This window comes from Ranitomeya variabilis, chromosome 6 (genome assembly GCF_051348905.1).
Source record: "Ranitomeya variabilis isolate aRanVar5 chromosome 6, aRanVar5.hap1, whole genome shotgun sequence".
In the NCBI taxonomy this organism is placed as follows: Eukaryota; Metazoa; Chordata; class Amphibia; order Anura; family Dendrobatidae; genus Ranitomeya; species Ranitomeya variabilis.
The window spans coordinates 489,021,108-489,048,889 of NC_135237.1; positions in this window are offsets into that span (position 1 = coordinate 489,021,108).

Genomic DNA, 27,782 nt, shown 5'->3' on the forward strand with positions numbered 1-27,782 from the left:
ACAGAATCACTCCCTTAGTGCCAGGAAGACGAGGACTGCCCCATTATGAGATTGCCGTGAAGTGGCGGGGTAGCTCAAAGAATTGATCAATTATTTGCTAAATATCTCATATTTGAAATACAGTCAGAATTTATTATGTGCATGTGCACTTTAGATATTGCATTTTGACCTTCAGCAGTGCTGGCTTCTCTTCTTTTTTTGCTTCATTTACATAAACTCATGCAAAACAAAAAGGTAACTTGAAGAGTTTGTCTCATGACCTTTCTTCAAGAGCGCATCACTTCTCTGCCTATCATCTCCCTGCAGGAGGGGGCAGTGAAATCCTAATAATTGACATTGCAAGGTTGTGCTGCTGTCCTGAACTGCGTGCCCTCTGAAGCTGCTTGCAGAGACAACTTTACCTCTGCAGCATCGGGAAAGGGCAGGGCCAGCATCAGAACAGCACTTGCACACTCTATCGCAAAAAGCTTGTAAATGCTGCTCCCCTTGCTAAAGAGACAAACCACCTCTGATTCATTGCAAAGGCAGTTGGTAACCTAACCAATGAGCAGTAAACTAAACAATTAAAAAACCCTCCATTCTTGAGAACAGAGATGATTTTAAATAAGAGATAAATTGCAAAGTTGCTTATTTTTACAAGCACTTTGCAATTTTAACCGTTGAAGAAGTTGAGACATCCCTGATGAGACAACCCCTTAAATAATATGCTTTCATTTTCACTTAGTATTCATTAAAGGGGTGGCTGGATATAAGAATGAATTTTCATTCTAAATCCCTATCAATTTATTGCCGTATTCTAAACTATTTTATATATACTTAAATTAAAAATTCCCTCCCGTTCCCTAGCCACTCTCACTAACAGCGTGCATTGTCTGAATACCTGGTGTGCAAAGGCCAAAAATGGTTCAGAAATTCTGCAACATCAAAAACGCACCAGAAGCTCATTGTGGGAACGTAGCCTTACAGTTCCAGTAAACTCCAATAGGTCATGTTGAATGGATTTTCTAGAGGAATCATCTGTAGCAATTATTGATGCAAGGACACTAATAAAGTTACCTAAGACCTCAGTAACACAAGAAAAAAGATTTGGAAGCTTCTCAAACTTTGCCTCATGATCAGTGAAAAACAGACAACACTAATCTCTTGGCTTCTCTGCATTTTCCTTTTTTTTATGGACCCATTTACTTGATAGTTATATAAATGTGTTGAGGCAGTAGACCAGTCTGAAGAAATGCATTTCTAGGGCACACTTAAAACTGTGGGTATTGGGGATTAATTGAATTATACTGGGTAGTTCATTCCAAAGAATTGGCACAGCACGTGAGAAGTCTTGGAGATATCATAGAATCATAGAATGTTAGAGTTGGAAGGGACCTCCTGGGTCATCTGGTCTAACCCTCTGCTCAAAGCAGGATTCACTAAATCATCCCATACAGATGTCTGTCCAGCCTGTGTTTGAAGATTTCCATTGAAGGAGAACTCACCGCCTCTTGTGGCAGCCTGTTCCACTCATTGATCACCCTAACTGTCAAAAAGTTTTTTCTAATATCTAATCTGTGTCTCCTCTCATTCAGTTTCACCCCATTGCTTCTAGCCTTTCCTTGTGCAAATGAGAATAAAGATGATCCTTCTACAATGTGACAGCCCTTGAGATATTTGTAAACAGCTATTAAGTCTCCTCTCAGTCTTCTTTTTTGCAAGCTAATCGTTCCCAGATCCTGTAAACGTTCCTCATAGGACATGGCTTTCAGACCAGTCACCATTCTGTTCGCTCTTCTCTGAACTTGCTCCAGTTTGTTGATGTCTTTTTTAAAATGTGGTGCCCAAAACTGGACACAGTATTCCAGACGAGGTCTGACCAAAGAGGAGTAGAGGGCAATATTGACTTCACGTGATCTATTATTATACTCTATTATACTCTTATTACCCTTTACTCCTCTTTAGTCAGACCTCATCTGGTGTAAGTGGGAGGTCCTGATTAATGAGGATGTTAACCTTAGATCATTAGCAGAATGGCACAGATAGGGTGGTAGACTGAGAGAAGGGAGGAGATGTAGGGTGGTGCTGAACCATGGAGCATTTTGTAGGTGAGAGTGATAAGTGTATATTGAACTCTGGGGTGGATGGGTAACCAGTGCAATGACTGGCACAAGGTAGAGCCAACTGTGTAACTGTTGGTGAGGACTATGATCCTGGCTGCAGCATTCAAGACAGATTGGAGAGGGGAGAGTGTTGTGAACTCTGTTTTTGGGCTCCCTCTAGTGGTCACAAGCGGTACTGTGTAGTGTTGTCTTTCTGCAGGTTGGCAGCATCAGCTGGTTCGTTATCCTTGGTTGGTTTCCTATTTAGCTCACCTGGAGACTCAGTTCCTTGCCTGCTATCAATGTATTCAGTGCTCTTCAGATTCCTTGTGACTACCTTGCTCCCAGTCTCTCCAAGACAAGCTAAGTTTTTGTTTGTTCATTTTTTGACTATCAGCATTCATTATGTTTCTTGTCCAGCTTGCTAAACTGTGATTTCCTCGCTTGCTGGTTGCTCTAGGGGACTGAGTTTCTCCCCCCACACCGTTAGTTGGTGTGGGGGTTCTTGAAATCTCAGAGTGGATATTTTGTAAGGGTTTTTTACTGACCGCATAGATTCCCTTTTCTATTTTCTGCTATCTAGTATTAGTGGGCCTCATTTGCTGAATCTGCTTTCACCCCTGTGTATGTGCCTTCCTCTTACCTCACCGTTACTATTTGTTGGGGGCTTCTATATCTTTGGGGATTATTTCTCTGGAGGCAAGAGAGGTCTTTCTTTCTCTGTAGGGGTAGTTAGTTCCTCAGGCTGGCTCGAGACGTCTAGGATTTTTAGGCACGTTCACCGGCTACTTCTAGTGTGTTTGGATAGGTTCAGATTTGCGGTCAGTCCAGTTTGCCACCTCCCTAGAGCTTGTCCTATGTTTGTTACTTAGCTGGAGTAATTTGTGATCCTCAACCACTAAGGATCATAACAGTATAGCAGGCCAAAAAGTGTTTAATGCATCGCAGAAGTGGGATAAAAAGAAGACCTGAGTACATTTTTTTTTTTTTTTCCCTCCCGCTTTTCCTTTGCTGCAGTCTGTTTAGCTTCTTTCATCCCCTTGAACTCTGGGTGGTTTTGAGCTCAGCTGCAGACATGAATATTCAGACTCTGACTTCTAGTGTGGATCATCTTATGGCACGGGTGCAAAGTATTCAGGATTTTGTTATTCATAGCCCTATGTCAGAACCAAAGATACCCATTCCTGAGTTGTTTTCTGGAGATAGATCTAGGTTTCTAAATTTTAAAAATAATTGTAAGTTATTTCTATCTCTGAGACCTCGTTCCTCTGGTGATTCCGCTCAGCAAGTTAAAATTGTTATCTCCTTGTTGCGTGGCGACCCTCAAGATTCTCAAGGCCTTCTCTCTGGCGCCAGGAGATCCTGCATTGCTTAATGTAGATGCATTTTTTCTGGCTCTTGGACTGCTTTATGAGGAGCCTAATCTTGAGAATCAGGCAGAAAAAGCGTTGCTGGCTATCTCTCAAGGTCAGGATGAAGCAGAGGTGTATTGCCAAAAATTTCGAAAATGGTCGGTGCTTACTCAATGGAATGAGTGTGCCCTGGCTGCAAATTTCAGAGAAGGTCTTTCTGAGGCCGTTAAGAATGTTTTGGTGGGGTTTCCCACCCCTACAAGTCTGAGTGATTCTATGGCTTTAGCCATTCAGGTTGATCGGCGTTTGCGGGAGCGCAAATCTGCTCATCCTTTGGCTGTGTTTTCTGAACAGAGACCTGAGTCTATGCAATGTGACCGAACTCTGACCATAATTGAGTGACAAAGTCATAGACGTCAAAATGGGTTGTGCTTTTACTGTGGAGATTCTACTCATGTTATCTCAGCATGCTCTAAACGCTTAAAAAAATTCGCTAAACCTGTCACCATTGGTACTATACAGCCTAAATTTATTTTGTCTGTTACTTTGATTTGTTCTTTGTCGTCCTACCCGGTTATGGCTTTTGTGGATTCGGGTGCTGCCCTGAATCTGATGGATTTGTCGTTTGCCAGGCGCTGTGGTTTTGTCCTGGAGCCTTTGGAATTTCCTATTCCTCTGAGGGGAATTGATGCTACGCCATTGGCTGAGAATAAGCCTCAGTATTGGACGCAAATGACCATGTGCATGACTCCCGTACATCAGGAGGTGATTCGCTTTCTTGTTCTGCATAATTTGCATGATGTTGTCGTTTTGGGGCTGCAGGCTCATAATCCAGTTTTAGATTGGAAAGCTATGTCTGTGTCAAGTTGGGGTTGTCAGGGAATTCATGGCGATACTCCGTTGGTGTCTAATGCTTCTTCCACTCCTTCTGAGGTCCCTGAGTTTTTGTCTGACTACCAGGATGTATTTGATGAGCCCAGGTCCAGTGCCCTGCCCCCTCATAGGGATTGTGACTGTGCTATAAATCTAATTCCTGGTAGTAAATTTCCTAAGGGACGACTTTTTAATTTGTCTATACCAGAGCATGCCGCAATGCGGAGTTATATAAAGGAGTCTTTGGAGAAGGGACATATTCGCCCATCCTCTTCCCCTCTTGGTGCAGGATTTTTTTTTGTGGCCAAGAAGGACGGTTCTTTGAGACCTTGTATAGATTATCGTCTTCTTAATAAAATCACAGTCAAATTTCAGTATCCTTTGCCACTATTGTCTGATTTGTTTGCTCGGATTAAGGGTGCCAGTTGGTTCACCAAGATAGATCTCCGTGGTGCGTATAACCTTGTGCGCATTAAGCAGGGAGATGAATGGAAAACAGCATTTAATACGCCCGAAGGCCATTTTGAGTACTTGGTGATGCCTTTTGGACTCTCTAATGCCCCTTCTGTGTTTCAGTCCTTCATGCATGACATCTTCCGAGAATATCTGGATAAATTTATGATTGTTTATCTGGATGACATTTTGGTCTTTTCTGATGATTGGGAGTCCCATGTGAAGCAGGTCAGGATGGTGTTTCAGGTCCTGCGTGCTAATGCTTTATTTGTGAAGGGCTCAAAATGTCTCTTCGGAGTACAGAAGGTCTCCTTTTTGGGTTTTATTTTTTCTCCTTCTACTGTGGAGATGGACCCAGTCAAGGTCCAGGCTATTCATGACTGGACTCAGCCCACGTCTGTTAAGAGTCTTCAGAAGTTCTTGGGTTTTGCTAATTTTTACCGTCGTTTCATCGCTAATTTTTCTAGCGTGGTTAAACCTTTGACGGATTTGACCAAGAAGGGTTCTGATGTGACTAATTGGTCTCCTGCGGCCGTGGAGGCCTTTCGGGAGCTGAAGCACCGGTTTTCTTCAGCTCCAGTCTTATGTCAGCCAGATGTCTCTCTCCCCTTCCAGGTCGAGGTTGATGCTTCTGAGATTGGAGCAGGGGCTGTTTTGTCGCAGAGAAGCTCTGATGGCTCTGTGATGAAGCCATGTGCTTTCTTTTCAAGAAAGTTTTCGCCTGCCGAGCGGAATTATGATGCTGGTAATCGGGAGTTGTTGGCTATGAAGTGGGCATTTGAGGAGTGGCGACATTGGCTCGAAGGAGCTAAACATCGTGTGGTGGTCTTGACTGATCACAAAAATCTGATTTATCTTGAATCTGCCAAGCGCCTGAATCCTAGACAGGCTCGTTGGTCGTTGTTTTTCTCCCGTTTCAACTTTGTGGTCTCATACCTGCCTGGTTCGAAGAACGTGAAAGCTGATGCACTTTCTAGGAGTTTTGTGCCTGACTCTCTGGCAGTTTCTGAGCCGGCTGGTATTCTCAGAGAGGGAGTGATTTTGTCTGCCATTTCCCCAGATTTGCGACGAGTGCTGCAGAAATTTCAGGCGGATAGACCTGACCGTTGTCCACCAGAGAGACTGTTTGTCCCGGATAGATGGACCAGCAGAGTTATTTCCGAGGTCCATTCTTCGGTGTTGGCGGGTCATCCTGGGATTTTTGGTACCAGAGATTTGGTGGCTAGGTCCTTCTGGTGGCCTTCCTTGTCGCGGGATGTGCGTTCCTTTGTGCAGTCTTGTGGGATTTGTGCTCGGGCTAAGCCTTGCTGTTCTCGTGCCAGCGGTTTGCTTTTGCCTTTGCCTGTTCCGAAAAGGCCTTGGACGCACATTTCCATGGATTTTATTTCGGATCTTCCAGTATCTCAGAAAATGTCTGTCATCTGGGTGGTGTGTGATCGTTTTTCTAAGATGGTCCATTTGGTGCCCTTGCCTAAGTTGCCTTCTTCCTCCGATTTGGTTCCTCTATTTTTTCAGAATGTGGTTCGCTTGCACGGCATTCCTGAAAATATTGTGTCTGATAGAGGATCCCAGTTTGTGTCCAGGTTTTGGCGGACTTTTTGTGCTAAGATGGGCATTGATTTGTCTTTTTCGTCGGCCTTCCATCCTCAGACTAATGGCCAAACCGAGCGAGCTAATCAGACGTTGGAAACTTATTTGAGATGTTTTGTTTCTGCTGATCAGGATGGTTGGGTGACTTTTTTGCCATTGGCTGAGTTTGCCCTTAATAATCGGGCTAGTTCTGCTACTTTGGTTTCGCCTTTTTTCTGCAATTCTGGTTTCCATCCTCGTTTTTCCTCAGGTCAGGATGAGCCTTCTGACTGTCCTGGGGTGGATTCTGTGGTGGATAGGTTGCAGCAGATTTGGAACCATGTGGTGGACAATTTGAGGTTGTCACAGGAGAAGGCTCAGCGCTTTGCCAACCGCCGCCGCGGTGTGGGTCCCCGACTTCGTGTTGGGGATTTGGTGTGGCTGTCTTCTCGGTATGTTCCTATGAAGGTCTCCTCTCCTAAATTTAAGCCTCGCTTCATCGGTCCTTATAAGATCTTAGAAATCCTTAACCCGGTGTCTTTTCGTTTGGATCTCCCAGCATCGTTTGCCATTCATAATGTGTTCCATAGGTCTTTGTTGCGGAGGTATGTGGTACCTGTGGTTCCTTCTGTTGAGCCTCCTGCTCCGGTGCTGGTCGAGGGCGAATTGGAGTACGTGGTGGAGAAGATTTTGGATTCTTGTATCTCTAGACGGAGGCTTCAGTATTTGGTTAAGTGGAAGGGCTATGGTCAGGAGGATAATTCCTGGGTTGTCGCCTCTGATGTTCATGCGGCCGATTTGGTTCGTGCCTTCCACGCGGCTCATCCTGATCGCCCTGGGGGTCTTGATGAGGGTTCGGTGACCCCTCCTCAAGGGGGGGGTACTGTTGTGAACTCTATTTTTGGGCTCCCTCTAGTGGTCACAAGCGGTACTGTGTAGTGTTGTCTTTCTGCAGGTTGGCAGCATCAGCTGGTTCGTTATCCTTGGTTGGTTTCCTATTTAGCTCACCTGGAGACTCAGTTCCTTGCCTGCTATCAATGTATTCAGTGCTCTTCAGATTCCTTGTGACTACCTTGCTCCCAGTCTCTCCAAGACAAGCTAAGTTTTTGTTTGTTCATTTTTTGACTATCAGCATTCATTATGTTTCTTCTCCAGCTTGCTAAAATGTGATTTCCTCGCTTGCTGGTTGCTCTAGGGGACTGAGTTTCTCCCCCCACACCGTTAGTTGGTGTGGGGGTTCTTGAAATCTCAGAGTGGATATTTTGTAAGGGTTTTTTACTGACCGCATAGATTCCCTTTTCTATTTTCTGCTATCTAGTATTAGTGGGCCTCATTTGCTGAATCTGCTTTCACCCCTGTGTATGTGCCTTCCTCTTACCTCACCGTTATTATTTGTTGGAGGCTTCTATATCTTTGGGGATTATTTCTCTGGAGGCAAGAGAGGTCTTTCTTTCTCTGTAGGGGTAGTTAGTTCCTCAGGCTGGCTCGAGACGTCTAGGATTTTTAGGCACGTTCACCGGCTACTTCTAGTGTGTTTGGATAGGTTCAGATTTACGGTCAGTCCAGTTTGCCACCTCCCTAGAGCTTGTCCTATGTTTGTTACTTAGCTGGAGTAATTTGTGATCCTCAACCACTAAGGATCATAACAGGAGAGTTTGGTAAGAGGGAGACCAATTAGTAGAGAGTTACAATAGTCCAGATGAGAATGAATAAGAGCAACAGTAAGAGTCTGAATTCAAGGTTGAATTCAAGAAATGTTTTTGAGGTGCAGATAACAAGAGCGAGCCAGTGATTGGATGTGGGGGGTGAATGAAAGATCTGATGCTTCACCTCAACACAGCTCTGGCAAAAATTAAGAGACCACTGCAAAATATTCAGTTTGTCTGATTTTTCTCTTTATAGGTATATTTTTTAGTAAACTGTAAATTCTTTTATTCTATAAACTTCTGACAACATGTCTCTGAATTTCAAAGCAATAAATTTAGTATTTTTTTTCTGAAAAGGAGAAATGGTCAAAATTACAAAAAACTCAGTGCTTTCAGACCTCAAATAATGCAAAGAAAACAAGTTCATAATCATTTAGAAACAGCAATACTAATGTTTTAACTCAGGAAGAGTTCAGAAATCAATATTTTGTGGAATAACCATGATTTTTAATCACAGCTTTCATGCGTCTTGGCATGCTTTCCACCAGTCTTTCTCGCTGCTTCTGGCGCAAAAATGTAAGCAGTTCTTCTCTGTTTGATGGCTTGTAACTATCCATCATCCTATTGATTACATTCCAGAGGTTTTCAATGGGGTTCAGGTCTGGAGATTGAGCTGCCCATGACAGGGTTTTGATGTGGTGGTCTCTTGCCAGAGCTGTATGTTGCTGGTAAATTTGCGTCAAACAGCATACTTCTTCCACTTTCACATAGTGTCTGGTTCCTTCTTTCCTCTACACCATTTTGCTCAGGGTTGTATAGTACAGTGGCCTGAAGCAGGATTCCATTTTCCTTAAAATGCTTTGTGTCTCATTACTTGTATATTCAGTTCCATTATCTGCACACAGAATTTTTAGCATTCTCCCAAATTTGTTATATACTTCAGAGAGATATATTTCAAATTTCTCTGGAATTTCATCTTTGCTGTGAAGTAGTAGTAGAATTAGTAATATATTCACTTGTCAGTCTGTGACATAATGATGCCTTGCATTGATGTACATTGACAATGGTTATAAGATGGTATTGTGCAATCTCAGCATGCAATATTCATATTAAGTAATATTTTGTCACATTGTAGAAGTACATTTCCTTACTATCCTGTGATATTTCTGGTAGATGGATCTAGAACAAATATTGCCCTGTTATATATACAGTAATTGCTCAACCTAACCTCGTTCCTGCAAAGATCCCCTCAGTATCTCTCAGCATCAGTGACAAAGACCCTGCATGAGGAATATACAGGGCACTTAGCCTCCCATTCAGCATGACATGTGGCTGTTCTGGTTAATTGTGTGGTACGAGGATCAGCCAATCAGGAGACCTGGTCAGCGGCTTGAAATCAAATCTCTTGTATGCCTTTTGAACTCCAAATATTAAAGTATGTTTCGAGATTCACAGGATAGCATTGGTAGCTCCATTTGGTGTACCTTGCATCTGCTGTTGCATTTTGTTACCCTGTCTGATGCAATATAGACTGACTTTCTGCAAACTTCAGTGAATTCCAGTCCACCCTGGGACTGATAACTGTATAGACACCCTTCCAGATCTTCTCTGCTTGCCTCCCATTGCTTCCTCCACTCAGATCGGTGTTCCTTTCCTCCTGTTTCAGATATGAAAACCACGCCTTCCCCACAATTGCAATCACAAAGCACAAAAAAACATGATATACAGTTACCATTGCACTCCACATTCCAATATTGCAACCCTCTTGGAAACAGGAGAAAGGAGATGCAGAACAAACAAGGAAGCGGTAGACAAAAGGAGGGTACCAAGTAGAATGTATAAATGTAAATTGTAGTTATTTTTCAATCTGAAGGAGAAAGGTCTCATTGAATTCTGCTAAACATGACGGCCACCACAAAGCCTTTGGGTTGACAGTTTTGAAACTTTTCAAGCATGAGGGGAAAAGAGGTAGAAAGGTGCAGGAATCGAGATACTTCTTGGCTGGGAAGGGTGTGGGTGGTTAAAACCTTCAGTCTGCCGAAAATTTTGTATATATTTAGAGCTTTACCTTTTACTATTCCTTCTCATTTTCTTACCAAAATTCAGACCTTTATCAACTCTTATATTTGGGATGGAAAGAGAGTGAGGGTGGATACAGATATTTTATACAAAATAAAGAGCAATGGCAGATTAGGATTGCAAAACATTACATCATATTTTTGGGCAACTCTGATCAGACAAAGCTTGCACTGGTTTGAGACAAACCCCTCCCCAGCCTGGATTCAATTAGAAACCAATCAAAATAAGAACTGCCCTCTGCAAGACATTATATACAATCAGTTATTTAAGCCCCACCCTCGGGAGTCCAAACACCCAGTATTTAAAGCTATAATCCACGCATGGAAACTTCTGGCGAAATCCGAGAGAGGGTACAATAGAACAGACTACATCCAAAACTTCCCTGTTCAGTTATTGGCCTCAATCCACAAATTCGACATCCCGTACAATTGGATTAAAACCGGATTAAAAACAGTAAAAAAAATTCCATAACGGGACTAATTTTACACCTTTCCAAGAAATCAGGAATGAACACAACCTTTCGTCCTCAGATTTCATGTTTTATGTCATTTTAAAGGAGAACATTAGGAAATTTATCCATAACAAATCATCAAAAAAATAAATAGTCACTTGTCTCCTGAGTAATACAATCTCTGTGGAGCATAAAAAATTTATACTGCCATTTTAATAAAGAGCGCATCTTCTCCAAAAACGTATACATGTCACGATGGGAGTCAGTCCTAAACAACCCACTGCAGGCTGAACAATGGGAAAGGGCCATTGGCTACACATACGTTTCCAATATATCAATGGTCTCACATGAATCATATTAGAAAATTCTAGTCAGATGGTATTACACTCCCGCCAGACTCTCTCATATTAACTCGGAATATTCACCGCTTTGCTGGAGAGAGTGTGACTACCCAGGAAATCTTTTCCATATATTCTGGAGCTGCCCAAAAGTTAAAACACTATGGAAACAGATCATCCCAGTGATAAACACACTCGCCAACAAAGACCTCGCGATAACTCCACAGATGGCCCTACTCTCAATAGATATGGAAGAAGTTGACCCATCAATTAGACACGTTATTATTCACCCCCTCCTGGTCGTTAAAAACTCAATGGCCTTTTTCTGGAAGAAGCCAGAGTTACCAAAACTCCCCAACATTATGGACAAGATGTATCTACACAACTCCATGCAACTTCGTTTTTGCAACAAACAACAACTGTCTCATGAAATACTCTTAAAAATGGGACCGCTGGAACACGTCATTCCCAAAACCATAGCTCCACCCTCAATTCAAATTTCCCCTTTCCTTAGTATCCAAACTGACCTTGTTATATAGTTGGTCTGCTTTTTTTTCTGCAGCAAAACCTGATCTTCTTGGCAGGAAAGACGCAGCACCAAAAACGCAAGTCAAGGTGTCTTTTTGGTGCATTCTTTTGGTGCTTTTATATCGGTATCGGATTGGATCGGACGATATTCAAAAAATATCGGATATCGCCGATTCCGATACCCGATACCAATGCAAGTCAATGGGACAAAAATATTGGAATTAAAATAAACGCTTTCTTTCCTTGTAGGTTAATTCTACATGAAGGAAAACAACTAAGAATAATGTAGGATGTAATGGGGGAGGTGGAGGAGACATTAAAGGCATAGAGGTTTAGGCCAATCAAATGGAATAGCAGGAATTATTTTTTTTAAGACGTTCGGAGTTACAAAGATATTGACTATGTTAAGATTTTTTATATTTTGTCAGATATTTATGTTTCACTACTTCCATGCTCTTCACCTTCTTTTTAACTTCTCCCACACTTTCTTCTTCATCATCCTCAGCAGCAAAAAAGCTCCTCTATGTAATCCTATATAGTGTTTTTCCACAATCTAGCAGGATACGGATGGAAAGCCACTAATAGGATAAATTTGAAAAAATGTGCAGCAGGCTGCACTAATTGAGAAACGGACAATGGAACGGTATGAGGCTGCAACGCACCCTGAGCTGACTACAACCATCGGTGGCTGCAGACCAGACTACAGAGTGAGCTGCACTCACACACACAGACACCTTGCAGACAGCCGTGAAGAGCACTGCAAGGCCAAAACAAGCTTCTCACACAGCGGTTGCTAAATTAGCCTGGGTAAAGCACAATGAAGCAAATTGCTATCTCTAAACTGGCCCTCAGTCAGAACACAGCGTCCTGTCCCTAACTGAATTCACAGCAGAGTGAGCCCAAAATGGCCGCAGCGACTTTTATACTGCATCATGACATAATTTCAGCAGCCAATCACAGCCATGCCAGTAGTTACATGCCTAACATGCAGAACAGGATGTGCCCACACTTCTAATGATTCCTCATTGGCTGAATTCTGGCTCTTTGAATTATCAGAACTTCCGATTCCGGTATCCGATATACTGAAAGTATCGGAACTCGGTATCGGAATTCCGATACCGCAAATATCGGCCGATACCCGATACTTGCGGTATCAGAATGCTCAACACTAATAATGATACCTGTGTTTTTGCTGCGTTCTTTTCAACACCCATTCAATTCAATGGGTGAAAAAATGCAGCAAAAACACTGAAAGAAGTGACATGCTCTAAGTCCAAAAAACGCAGCAAAGCACAAAATACTGATCACACAAAAAAACAATGTGTGCGCATGAGATTTATGAAATCTCATAGGCTTTGCTGGTATTGTAAAAAGCAGCTGAAAATTAGCATTAAAAAACGCAGCAACAACATCCTGTGTGAACTTACCCTAAGACTCAGGATTATACTGTTAGATTCATTGTGATTAATGTTCTACTCAAAATGTTGTTCATCTCTATCCTTAGTGTGCTCTCTAAATTTTATTTTCTCTCACTTTACCCCCCCCCCCCATCACCCCATGTTACCCCTCCCCTCCCACCCTATTATCCCCTTTTTCTGTTATGTTAAAACCAGTAAATATACTTGAAATAAAGAAAAAAAGGTGCAAAAAACACATCATCTCACAGGCCTCCAGGAGACCACAAAAACCACTGTGCAATGACTGGAGTGAGTGGTATTAAATGAAAATTGTCACCAGATATTTGCTAGATAATCTGACAGTAGCATAATGTGGGGGCAAAGATCCTGATTCCAGTGATGTGGCACTTACTGGGCTGTTTGCTGTAATTTTTTTTAACCCCTTCCCGACATTTGACGTACTATCCCGTCGAGGTGGGGTGGGCCCGTATGACCGCCGACGGGATAGTACGTCATACGCGATCGGCCGCGCTCACGGGGGGAGCGCGGCCGATCGCGGCCGGGTGTCAGCTGCATATCGCAGCTGACATCCGGCACTATGTGCCAGGAGCGGTCACGGACCGCCCCCGGCACATTAACCCCCGGCACACCGCGATCAAACATGATCGCAGTGTACCGGCGGTATAGGGAAGCATCGCGCAGGGAGGGGGCTCCCTGCGGGCTTCCCTGAGACCCCCGGAGCAACGCGATGTGATCGCGTTGCTGCGAGGGTCTCCTACCTCCTTCCTGGCTGCAGGTCCCGGATCCAAGATGGCCGCGGCATCCGGGTCCTGCAGGGAAGGAGGTGGCTTACCGAGTGTCTGCTCAGAGCAGACACTTGGTAAGCCTGCAGCCCTGCACAGCAGATCGTCGATCTGGCAGAGTGCTGTGCACACTGCCAGATCAATGATCTGTGATGTCCCCCCCTGGGACAAAGTAAAAAAGTTAAAAAAAAATTTTTCCACATGTGTAAAAAAAAAAAAAAAAAAAATCCTAAATAAATAATAAAAAAAAAAAATATATTATTCCCATAAATACATTTCTTTATCTAAATAAAAAAAACAAAACAATAAAAGTACACATATTTAGTATCGCCGCGTCCGTAACGACCCAACCTATAAAACTGCCCCACTAGTTAACCCCTTCAGTAAACACCGTAAGAAAAAAAAAAAAAAAACGAGGCAAAAAACAACGCTTTATTACCATACCGCCGAACAAAAAGTGGAATAACACGCGATCAAAAAGACTGATATAAATATCCATGGTACCGCTGAAAACGTCATCTTGTCCCGCAAAAAACAAGCCGCCATACAACATTATCAGCAAAAAAATAAAAAAGTTATAGTCCTGAGAATAAAGCGATACGAAAATAATTATTTTTTCTATATTTTAGTTTTTATCGTATAAAAGCGCCAAAACATAAAAAAATGATATAAATGAGATATCGCTGTAATCGTACTGACCCGAAGAATAAAACTGCTTTATCAATTTTACCAAACGCGGAACGGTATAAACGCCTCCCCCAAAAGAAATTCATGAATAGCTGGTTTTTGGTCATTCTGCCTCACAAAAATCGGAATAAAAAGCGATCAAAAACGGTCACGTGTCCGAAAATGTTACCAATAAAAACGTCAACTCGTCCCGCAAAAAACAAGACCTCACATGACTCTGTGGAGCAAAATGTGGAAAAATTATAGGTCTCAAAATGTGGAGACGCAAAAACTTTTTTGCTATAAAAAGCGTCGCTGGTTTCACACTTGCGTTTTTGTCTGCAGCGTTTTTTGCACAAAAAAACGCATGCGTTTTTTCCCTATATTTAACATTGAAAACGCATGCGTTTTTTTTGTACGCGTTTGGTCGCGTTTTCAAACGCATGCGTTTTTTTTCTGCATGCGTTCATTTTCAGAAATACAACCTGCAGTATTTTCTTGCGTTTTTAAGCACATGCGTTTGTTTGCGTTAAAAACGCATGCATTTAAACACACTGAAAAGCCACCCACCACCATCAAGGTGATAAAGGGATCCAAACCCTAACCCTAACTCTACCCCTAACCTCACCCCTAACCGTTTAATGAACATTTTCTGACAGTCATAGTGCCACGTATTTCAGTGCCATGTATTTCAGTGCCACGTATTTCAGTGCCACGTGTTTCAGTGCCACGTATTTCAGTGCCACGTATCACATATTTCAGTGCCACGTATCACGTATTTCAGTGCCACGTATCACGTATTTCAGTGCCACATATTTTAGTACCACGTATTTCAGTGCCACGTATTTCAGTGCCACGTATTTCAGTGCCACGTATTTCAGTGCCACGTATCACGTATTTCAGTGCCACGTGTTTCAGTGCCACGTGTTTCAGTGCCACGTATTTAAGTGCCACGTATCACATATTTAAGTGCCACGTATTTCAGTGCCACGTATTTCAGTGCCACGTATTTCAGTGCCACGTATTTCAGTCACGTTTAGGGTTAGGGTTAGGGGTAGGGTTAGGGTTAGGGCTAGGGTTGGAGGTAAAGTTAGGGTTGGGGCTAAAGTTAGGGTTGGGGCTAAAGTTAGGGTTAGGGTTTGGATTACATTTACGTTTGGATTAGGGTTGGGATTAGAATTATGGGTGTGTCAGGGCTAGGGGTGTGGTTAGGGTTACCGTTGGGATTAGGGTTAGGGGTGTGTTTGGGTTAGGGTTTCAGGTAGAATTGGGGAGTTTCCACTGTCCAGGCACATCAGGGGCTCTACAAGCGCGACATGGCGTCCAATCTCAATTCCAGCCAATTCTGCGTTGAAAAAGTAAAACAGTGCTCCTTCCCTTCCGAGCTCTCCCGTGCGCCCAAAAAGAGGTTTACCCCAACATATGTGTTATCAGCGTACTCGGGACAAATTGAACAACAACTTCTGGGGTCCAAGTTCTCTTGTTATCCTTAGGAAAATAAAAATTTGGGGGGCTAAAAATCATTTTTGTGGGAAAAAAAAGATGTTTTATTTTCACGGCTCTGCGTTATAAACTGTAGTGAAACACTTGGGGGTTCAAAGTTCTCACAACACATCTAGATAAGTTCCTTGGGAGGTCTAGTTTCCAATATGGGGTCACTTGTGGGGGGTTTGTACTGTTTGGGTACATCAGGGGCTCTGCAAATGCAACGTGACGCCTGCAGACCAATCCATTTAAGGCTGCATTCCAAATGGCGCTCCTTCCCTTCCGAGCTCTGTCATGCACCCAAACAGTGGTTCCCCCCCACATATGGGGTATCAGCGTACTCAGGACAAATTGGACAACAACTTTTGGGGTCTAATTTATCCTGTTACCCTTGTGAAAATACAAAACTGGGGGCTAAAAAATCATTTTTGTGAAAAAAAAAAAGAATTTTTATTTTCACGGCTTTGCGCTATAAACTTTAGTGAAACACTTGGGGGTTCAAAGTTCTCAAAACACATCTAGATAAGTTCTTTGGGAGGTCTAGTTTCCAATATGGGGTCACTTGTGGGGGGTTTGTACTGTTTGGGTACATCATGGGCTCTGCAAATGCAACGTGACGGCTGCTGACCAATCCATTTAAGTCTGCATTCCAAATAGCGCTCCTTCCCTTCCGAGCTCTGTCATGCGCCCAAACAGTGGTTCCCCCCCACATATGGGGTATCAGCGTACTCAGGACAAATTGGAAAACAAATTTTGGGGTCCAATTTATTCTGTTACCCTTGTAAAAATACAAAGCTGGGTGCTAAAAAATCATTTTTGAGAAAAAAAATAAAAATTATTTTCACGGCTCTGCGTTATAATCTGTAGTGAAACACTTGGGGGTTCAAAGCTCTCAAAACACATCTAGATAAGTTCCTTAGGGGGTCTACTTTCCAAAATGGTGTCACTTGTAGGGAGTTTCAATGTTTAGGCACATCAGGGGCTCTCCAAACGCAACATGGCGTCCCATCTCAATTCCAGTCAATTTTGCATTGAAAAGTCAAATGGCGCTCCTTCCCTTCCAAGCTCTGCCATGCGCCCAAACAATGGTTTACACCCACATATGGGGTATCAGCGTACTCAGGACAAATTGCACAACATTTTTTGGGGTCCAATTTCTTCTCTTACCCTTGGGAAAATAAAAAATTGGGGGCGAAAAGATCATTTTTGTGAAAAAATATGATTTTTTATTTTTACGGCTCTGCATTATAAACTTCTGTGAAGCACTTGGTGGGTCAAAGTGCTCACCACACATCAAGATAAGTTCCTTAGGGGGTCTACTTTCCAAAATGGTGTCACTTGTAGGGGGTTTCAGTGTTTAGGCACATCAGGGGCTCTCCAAACGCAACATGGCGTCCCATCTCAATTCCAGTCAATTTTGCATTGAAAAGTCAAATGGCGCTCCTTCCCTTCCAAGCTCTGCCATGCGCCCAAACAATGGTTTACACCCACATATGGGGTATCATCGTACTCAGGACAAATTGCACAACATTTTTTGGGGTCCAATTTCTTCTCTTACCCTTGGGAAAATAAAAAATTGGGGGCAAAAAGATCATTTTTGTGAAAAAATATGATTTTTTATTTTTACGGCTCTGCATTATAAACTTCTGTGAAGCACTTGGTGGGTCAAAGTGCTCACCACACATCAAGATAAGTTCCTTAGGGGGTCTACTTTCCAAAATGGTGTCACTTGTAGGGGGTTTCAGTGTTTAGGCACATCAGGGGCTCTCCAAACGCAACATGGCGTCCCATCTCAATTCCAGTCAATTTTGCATTGAAAAGTCAAATGGCGCTCCTTTCCTTCCGAGCTCTGCCATACGCCCAAACAGTGGTTTACCCTCACATATGGGGTATCAGCGTACTCAGGACAAATTGTACAACAACTTTGGGGGTCCATTTTCTCCTGTTACCCTTGGTAAAATAAAACAAATTGGAGCTGAAATAAATTGTGTGTGAAAAAAAGTTAAATGCTCATTTTTATTTAAACATTCAAAAAATTCCTGTGAAACACCTGAAGGGTTAATAAACTTCTTGAATGTGGTTTTGAGCACCTTGAGGGGTGCAGTTTTTAGAATGGTGTCACACTTGAGTATTTTCTATCATATAGACCCCTCAAAATGACTTCAAATGAGATGTGGTCCCTAAAAAAAAATGGTGTTGTAAAAATGAGAAATTGCTGGTCAACTTTTAACCCTTATAACTCCGTCACAAAAAAAAATTTTGGTTCCAAAATTGTACTGATGTAAAGTAGACATGTGGAAATGTTACTTATTAAGTATTTTGCGTGACATATGTCTGTGATTTAAGGGCATAAAAATTCAAAGTTGGAAAATTGCGAAATTTTCAAAATTTTCGCCAAATATTCGTTTTTTTCACAAATAAATGCAAGTTATATCGAATAAATTTTACCACTAACATGAAGTACAATATGTCACGAGAAAACAATGTCAGAATCGCCAAGATCCGTCAAAGCGTTCCAGAGTTATAGCCTCATAAAGGGACAGTGGTCAGAATTGTAAAAATTGGCCCGGTCATTAACGTGCAAACCACCCTTGGGGGTGAAGGGGTTAAATCACAGTTTTATTAGCAGGAAATTATCACTAGAGGACTAGTAAATCTGCTGCCATGTAGTGAAACCCGACCCCATCGCTGATTAGCGAATTTCTGCCTATGCACAGTGTACACAGAAAGCAGCCAATCAGTGGTGTGGGCGGAGCTATACACAGCTCATTCAGATAACTGGTAGTTCTGCAGCAGATAAAACAGTTTTTAATTAAAACAGCAGCACCCAGTTAGGTAAGTGATAAATCGCTGGAATCAGGGTCTCTTTCACTACATCATGCTGCTGTCAGATGCGATAGAAAACCCTGGTGACAGATTCATATTACTAAAGCACAGCTAGTATCCGTGAGAGGATCATTTATATCTTTGTACTACATATGAAACAACTCTTGTAATGAGATCTCATTACTGATCATAGTGTATGAAATATTGGAGAAAGCAGCACTTCACTCCACTAATGTAAAGACGGCTTAGTAAGATGCTGGGTATATTGTTGTGTATTCAAAATAACAGCCGGGGGCCTTATCCATTGTGCTTTATTACCATTTATACCATGCACTAGTCTGCTTTTACTCCGCATAAGATATGTTAATGATGCCGCATTCTCCCACCATTCACATTAATGTTCCTGCAGTGTATGAAATTGAAGCAATGTATTTACAGGAACCGTATAATAATTCATAATCATAACGCATGTTTGGACTTGAAGACAAAAGACTGTCGACAGGTCAAAAGTGGCCAGTTATTACTCTTGTTTTATTCCTGCTTCTCTCTACTGTTGAGTATTCAGGTTCTTCTTTTTTTTTTCTTTTTTAAAATCCACCATACAATTCCAGAGATACTCATTTTTTTATTACTGTTTATAGTCCTTACCTATGGGGAATCATAGGATTTTGCGCTGCATTACCTCTTGTTAGGCCATAACAATTAGCACTAAATAAAAAAGCTCATATCTCTGGAACCATATGGTAGAGAGAAATAAAGAAAAAGAATACACAGTGAAGCAGAGGTATTAAAACAAGGGCAAAAACTGTCCACTTTTGACCTTGTGACAAGTCTGCTCAGCCCTAAACTGTGTAAGGAAGGGGTAGACTGTATTGATGAGTTTAGCAAGTGTTAATGGAAGCAGCCAAACAGTCAACAGGGATGGTTTGAAATGGAACGGATTAACGTCATATATCAGTACTTATGAGGTCTTTGAATGTGGTAAATTAACAAAAAAAAACACTAAAAATTTGTGGAATTTTTTTTCACCATTTCACTTGACTTGGAACTTTTTGCCCTGTTGTTCAGTAAATTATATAAGTCCTGATAAAGCTATGTCAATGAAAAAAAAAGTATGGCTCTTGAAAGAAGGGGTGTTCTGAATGTATTGCAAAAACTAAAATTGGCTGCAATCTGCAATGGTTAATTGGTTAATCAGATGAGTATGAGGGCCTTTACATCTATGGACATTTTCTAATGCTGCTTTTCTCCATAACCTGCACAAGTCCTACTTGCAAAGGGTAGGTTATGCTCATATTCTGGTTTTACCCTACGCTCACCGTGTATCTCAGGAAAGCTGCTAACATACACAATGTATTAGGCTGCCCTCACACTAGCAGTATTTGGTCAGTATTTTACCTCAGTATTTGTAAGCCAAAACCAGGAGTGGAACAAATAGAAGAAAAGTATAACAGAAACACGTCACCACCTCTGTATTTATCACCCACTCCGGGTTTTGGCTTACAAATACTGAGGTAAAATACTGACCAAATACTGCTAGTGTGATGGCAGCCTTACTCTGGAGAGGCGTGACAAAGCGACTACCTGGTTTTTGCTAGAGCCTCTGGTGGTGAGGATAGGCTGACCGCAGGTTGCCACCAGGTACCAGTCCAGGGCAGTCCCTGGAACTGCAGCAGCTGACTGGAGGGTCAGAGGTACGGGTACGCGGTACAGAAGGGCAAGTACAAAGATGTAGTCAGACAGTTCAAGGTTGGGGCAGACAGCATACGTTTAATACATATAGCTGAGGTCAGGAGCAGAGAGGTCAGACAGGACGGGTAAACAGGCCGTAACATTGTTTGTATAAGGTTTATTATACTCTAATACAATGTTTTCCAAATTGTTCTATCTAGAAATATTTTAGATCTTATACTACTACATACTAAAGTTTAAAAAATCCATAGCATGTCCTGGAATCTGAGTACATTCCCTTTCATTTATGTATTCATGGTTATATATTTAGTGTCATGTGCACTTTCTTGAACATTTCCTAGTGTCCTCGTGAACTTTCTGAGCATTGCTTGATTGAAAAAAAGACAATAAAAAATTAGCCCAGACAAACCCCAACAGCCACGTATGTAATTATAATGTATATATTATTCATTATACATACCGTATATAGAGAGTGAGAAATAAACAGTATTATGTAATCCAAATGAATGTGCTGAGGCCACTGATTTGCTATAATGAGATATTAGAAATGCACCAGTAATTCCTTAGAAGTGATATAAGAAATTAATTACTTTATTTCCAAAAACACTGCAAACTCAATTTATGAAAGTGTTTTCGGCAGAAATCTGGGATAAAACACTTTGATAAGTCGCATCATTTTTATACATCTCAAAATCGAGAAAAAAAAATGCAACTTTTTGGTGTTTTCATTCCAGTTTCACCCAGATCTGCCAAAATGAAAAATCTAGTCCCAGACTGGAGCAAAACATGTGGCGAGGCACACAGAGGCGCATGCTACTTTTCAGATGCACTGGATTCAGAAACTGCAATTTTTACACTGGTACTGGGTCATTTTAAACTCTAATCTGTAGTTTCAGGAATCAACACATGTACATTAGCCACAATTAACAGATTCTGAGCCTATGTTTTTTATTAAAGCATCTAATGAGCGTGTGCAAAGGTCATTGTGAAGGGTGGAGGAGCAGAGACACCAGTGAGTATAGAGATGTTACTTGTCATTGTAATCCTGCCTCTATTGATAAGGAAACTGATGAAAACTCTTTCTGAAAAGACAGAATTCATGAGTCTAAAAGAGTCTCAGTGGCCAGTGTGAAAATTGCAAGGCTTTATTGTTTAAAGAAACATTACTATGTATATTTTTTCCATTGAATGTGTGTATATTTCTATGGTGTATAGTGTGAGTGTATTAAAATACTCACCTACCGCAGCTTTTTTGGGATTCAGCGCCATTCTGCTCCACTTCTCATTGATGTCGCGGCTCTGCAGACTCTCTAGATCATGCTGCACGCTGCATCAAAAGAGGCTTCATAGGCTTACCATGTAAAATACACTTCTGGCTCACACATATAGCAGTGAGTGAGCCGCATAGTCTGAATTGCAGTGACGTCACTCAGAGGAGGAGAGGGATGATGAGAAAGCAGCGGTAGGTGAGTATATTAATACACTTGTAAGGAGGTGGAGGTTTTTCCCCTGTTCCCCATTGAAGACACGTGCATTGTTGCAATGTATTTGGATGTGTAATGTGTTAAGTGATATGCGTTATTAGCAATACAGTTGTGTTCTGCCCAGCCACAGGTAGTTGAAAAGGACAGGTAGAGTTAATGGTTGGGACTTGCCCAGAGTGCGAGGGAGTGGTTGGGACTAGCCCAGAGTGCGAGGGAGTGGGAGGGGCTAAAGTGAAAGTAAAGAGGGTGTTTTCTGTCAGTAAGTGAGATAGGGCCTAGTGTTCAGCTAGAGCAGACCTTTGGTCTGATTAATCAGCAGAGCCACATGAATCGGGTGTCCATAAAGAGAGTGGAAACAGAGGCTATTGGTAGCATGATCCAAAGGGGAGACAAGGAAAAGTGTTAGCTAGAGAAAGAGTCATAATGAGCAGAGAGAGGAGCGAACTCAGGAAGGAACGGAACGTGTATGAAAATGTCATGTGTTGTAAGAGAAACGTTCACACACTTTTGCACCTGCTATCCACTGTACATACCGTACCTCTCCTTATGTTATTGTTCAGTAAAAGACAGTTTATTTTTCAGTGGTGTTCTTCCTTATTGAACTCTACAACATCTGGTCCTGGCCAACCAGAGTGACCGGCATCATGCGGTCTGCAAGGGCATAGCGCCCCTAAAGCTAGAGTCCACACACTATGCTAGGACCCTCATTTTCATGAAGTATGATGAGAGATGAAGCATGAGTTACTTCGCCCACAGCTACCACCTCACCCCACGTTACACACTCACACTACGTTACATGCATATATGCACAATTCAGTTGCAAAAAACTATCCATGGGAGTGGCAAAGATCGTGATATCAGAAAAAAAATAATTGCCAAAAGGTGAAAAAATACATATAACGCAAAAACTTGATTTAAACAGTAGACTATCTAATGATAGCTTCCATTCAAGCATGCTGATATGATTGGAGAAATTGCTGATCTCTATGTTGAAAGGGACTCTATCAGCAGGATCTCAGCCCCCAAATTATTTATATCCAAATTTATCTCTTTCAAAGACAAGTCAAGCAATACATTTACATGGCTGATCAATTGGTCGGTTACTGAAAAATCAGAATTGAATTGATATACAAATGATGGTTAACAGCTCTGTGTAGATCTGAAGCCTCTGGTGATGTTGTCTGCAACTGGGCAACTGGTACTGGGGGGACTGCGATGGTCATCAGTTTTCGGGAACCATCTGTATCGATAAGGCGAAAAGGCTGCATTTCCATGGCCAACAGATTGGCATGGCCATGCAATAATCAGAGATCACAGGCCATGAGTCATATAGAAACAAGCGCTGTGATTTTTGTAGCGAATAGCTCTCAGCTGGCCCCTATCGTCCAGTCAATGACACAATTGGGCGGTAAATCATCTGAGGAGGCACAATAATTAGTTTTCAGAAAAGTAATAGTGACCGTACGGCTTATCCACGTCCAGATTAGAACACATGGAATATGCATATATCCCGTCGTACGATCATTGCTAACTCCACGATAACCCTACACTCCTTGCTGCCAACAACAATTCTGTTTTTAACCCAATAAATAAATACAGGACAATTGGACGCCATTCTTCTTTTGAGGTTCACACCATCAGGTGTTCCATCACCTCTCCCTCAGAGTATCAGTTATGTACCAGCGCCCAGGCTCATCAACCCACTTCCCTGACCACTTTTATGCATTGCTGCCACACTTCATGTCCTCAGAATTGACAACCCTTATCCTGAGAGACTTCAAAAGCCCCACCTCCCCAACTGCATCCCAACTTCTATCTCTTGCCAATTCTTGTTTCCTCTCGCAACTTTCAAACTCTGAGACACACAACACGATAACATCCCTGATCTGGACTTTGTCCGGCTCAGTTCAATCTCTAGATGACTCACCTCTTACCCTTTGTCCCCCTTGAAATTAGGAGTATAACCACAACTTAGACATTTTAGGCGCTCCCTTAAAACACATCCGTTTAGGGCAGCCTATCACGTTCCCTAATCAAAGTCCTTTTTATATATATATGGCTTATTCTCTGCTTCTCTGCACATAATTCATTGTAAATAAGCACCTGTAATTGTTGTCATCCCCACCTCATTGTAGATTGTAAGCTCTGAAGAGCAGGGTCGTCAGTATTTTTGCTAACTTGAAAAGCTATGCGTAATGTGTTTGCAATATATAAATAAAGGTTATTATTATTATTAGTAGATTGAAGATGGTGAAGTTCTAGCTGTTAGCTTTGCCATGTGTAGGAGGAAAGAATCTTTTACGTGAGCACAACTGCACAAACGACGGTTTGCTGCTGTGCTAACAACACAGGGTGGAGTAGGGTGAACACGACAAGCTACTGGACTGTGAGAGAGGTGCAGGCGGAGATGTTACGGTGGATTGAGAAAGATGGGGTGTGATTGTTATGTAAGATCAGTCAAAAACAGCAGGCATGTCCAATTCCATATCAGCTGACAGGCTCTCAGTCTCTCAGTCACCCCTACTGTAGGGGGTAAACAAGTGGAGGTTCTTCAGCCGGAGACCTGTGTGACAACACTTGCCACGGTCAGGAAGGAGGAAGAATAAGAAGATGCGGCTGATGGGGTAGACGGTGGTTGGAGAGGCCCGCTAGTCTGCATTTTAGCACAGTAGCATTCCCAGATTAATGCATGTTTATCGCGCATGTGCCAGTTCATGCATGTAGTACTGAAATTATTTCATTTTTTTTACTCTACTAGGTCTTTTTTTTAAAGTTGACAGCTAACGTGAGTTTTTTAGATTTTTGCAGGTCTGAAAAAAAGACCCAAAATAGGCAACTGCGAAAGTTGCTGTCCATTGCTAGAGTTGTGGCTCAGGATGCATTGGTTGTCCTGGTTGCATAACTCTGTGTCTACGTAACCTCCTTGTCTTCCTCCTTTTCCACTTCTGCTGAGTTACTCAGCTGCATACCTCTGGGTTTACACCAAGTGTGATCTACTACCTCATCATCATCCTCTCGGTTCTCCCTCTACTCGCCCTGAGAGTCACCCTCCTCCTCTTCGTGCCTTAACAGAACAGTAAAGTCCGCGGGTGCCTCAAGTATCTGAGTCTCATCATGAATGGATCACCTTCACCCAACGGGGTTAACGTCTGTTGACAAGGGTTTTTTTATGCTCGGACCCAACTTCAGCCATGGATCAAACTGAGAAAAAATTTGGCCATTGGTGCAGATGATTTCCTTCCCTTTACTGTGGATCTTTAGAGTACACTTCCTATGCCCATGGCATACAATGTGTGAAGAGATCTTCAGACTCAGCCATCTGTCGTTCCCAACAGTCAGTTGGGCACTTAGAGAGTTGTGATGTGGGGGAAAAAAGGGTAATTGGGGTGCTACTACTGAGGAGTGTACTGTGTGTGATGTTAAGGTGAATGAAGAGGAGCAGAGGCCACTTGGTGCAGCGCTTGCCATCTACTGGAACACATGTTCTTTCTGACCCTCATCTACAAAGCATACTGCTGTATGGCTGCCAAAGAAAGGGAGTTGAGTTGCCTGTCCAGTAACAGAGGTTGTAAAAATGCTGCGCAATTGCTCACTGCAGCAAAAAACACCAACTTCTCATCCCTCAAATCATACCTGTCTCACAACCCTAAACAGTTATTCAGTACTTTGAATTCTCTCTTGCATCCACCAGCTCCCCCTCCCTCTTATCTCAGCTGAAGACTTTCCTCACCACTTGTGAATTTGAAACATTAATGTCCCACCTCATTCCAAACTTTACCAGTCTTCATCACAAGCCTAACCCACCTCTTCAACCTGTCACTAACAACTGGTGTCTTCCATCCTGATTGAAATATACCTCTATCACACTCATCCTCAAAAAGCCCACCCTTGACCCATCCTCTATGGCTAGCTATTGCCCCCTATAATTTCTCCCCTATGCCTTCAAACTACTGGAACAAGTCCATTTCACCTCTCCTCTTGCTCCCTCTTTGACCGCTTACAATCTGGCTTCAGACTGCTCCATTCAACTGAAACTGCCCTGACTAAAGTCACCAATGACCTACTAACTGCCACATGAAAGCAATGCCAGTTTGTCCTCCTCCTTCTCCTGGACCTGGCATCTGCCTTTGACACAGTGGACCGTTCCCTCTTACTAAAGACTTTCTAACTGTTGACATTACACACTTGGCTCTTTGTTGGATCTCTATGTACCTAACTGACAGGACATTCAGTGTCTCCCACTCAGACACCACCTCCTCATCTCGCCCCATATTTGTCATTGTCCACCAAGGTTCAGTTGTAGAACCAGGAACCATGCTTAGAGGGCACACGTGCACGCTCCCTCCCTCTTAAAGCAACTCTCCGCATCAACCTAAGGTATTCCCAGCTTATAGCTGGGCGACATCTACTATTTAAGGCTCCTCGTCCAATGTGGAGGTGCCTGAGCTACGTTGTTATTTTGCCTTGCATGCTTGCTAGTTGTCAGGTTCCCCAGGTCCACCTGTCTGTTTGTCATCCCTGTACCCATCTGCTCTTACCTGTCTGTGCCCGCCTGCTTGTACCTGTCTGTGCTCTTCTGTCCATGAGCAGGTCCAGATGGCACCTGCTAGAGCCCATCTAACACCCGATCCAGCCCGCAACTGCCAGTGCTTTTCTGTTCCTCACCTGGTCCCATCTGCACCTGTGGTTCTAGAGTTCCTACAGTGGCTGCCTGCATTTTTCATCCCTCCAGGCCATGGCAGCTTACTCGCTTTAGGGGGTCAGCTGCCACCTTCTGTTGGTCAGCCATGGAGTAGCACCTGGTGCAACCTCTTTGTCCCTCCTCGGATCACAGTTTTCACCTGCTGCCTCTTGTCCAAGTAGGGATATAGTAGGCCACCTAGACACGCCTCTTCCAAGCTTTCAGAGGGATACGGAACAGTGATTCCACCACCTTGCCCGTTACAGTCTTCATCTGCTGGGTTGGCTCAAGTGGAAGAGGTGTCAGTCCCCGCTACACTAGTTCTACTCTATTGCAATTGATGCCACTTTGTTGGTGTCTTCCACTAATTTTCGTAAATGTGTAGACTCCTGGTTGGATGTCTTTAATGCGTGTTGCCTGTAGCAGTAGGCCTCCAAGTCCGTTAGGCCTACACTTCCTTGGAGTCAACTACCCATGTTACTATCCTTAGATTTTCTGACAATAGTAGTCTACGAAATTTATATGATATTTGTGCCACCTGAGTCTGGCTAAGTATGAAAGCAGGTTGAGCTCTTGCATGTGGTATCAGGGCTCCCACCACAGGAGGCCTACATTGATCCCTCCCCCTAATCTTAATGTGATGTTCAATTGAAAGCTGTAAATTATGTCCCAGACCCTGATACCTCATGCCTGCTGACTGCTGCAGTGCCATGCTACAGTTTGTACTGTGGGTGAATTGAGGCCACTTTCCTGGCGTCTGTCCCTCATTTTATGTGTTTTGGCAGCATTTGGGGCCGTTATAAAGTGTTGTCCATGTGTTTGTTTTTGCCTTCCATTGACATGAATGACATTCGGCTATGTTCGGCGAGTATTCAACAAATTAATCGGTGAATATTTTAAAATTCGGCAATCGTAATCCGCACTGAACATTAAAATATTCGCTCATCTCTAGTCAGGAGTTGAAGAGAGGAATGATAAATGAAGGGACAAGAAACGTCACGTTTCTACACAGAGCAGAAAAAAACAGAAGAATCAGCTGGGTAGAAAGGCAAAATGAGTAATTGTAAGTACACAGTGCTATATAATATGATTATTGCAATATGCTAAGAGGATACATACTTTGATTGGAGTGCTTCTTTAAATGGGAAGCCTATCTGGACTCTTACAGAATACACAGCCAGACTTGTATTGGTTTCAAAAAAGGGATTTGTTCAAAATTGCGATTTGTTTCATTTTGTGGAGATCAACACGTAATAATGATTATCACATGTTGCATCCTAATTAGTGAATATCTTTTCCGTTCAGTCTGAAATTCCTGTTTATCTTGCTGTAGATATCTTCCTGTATACTAAATGTGTTTATAAGGGTCTAGTAAATA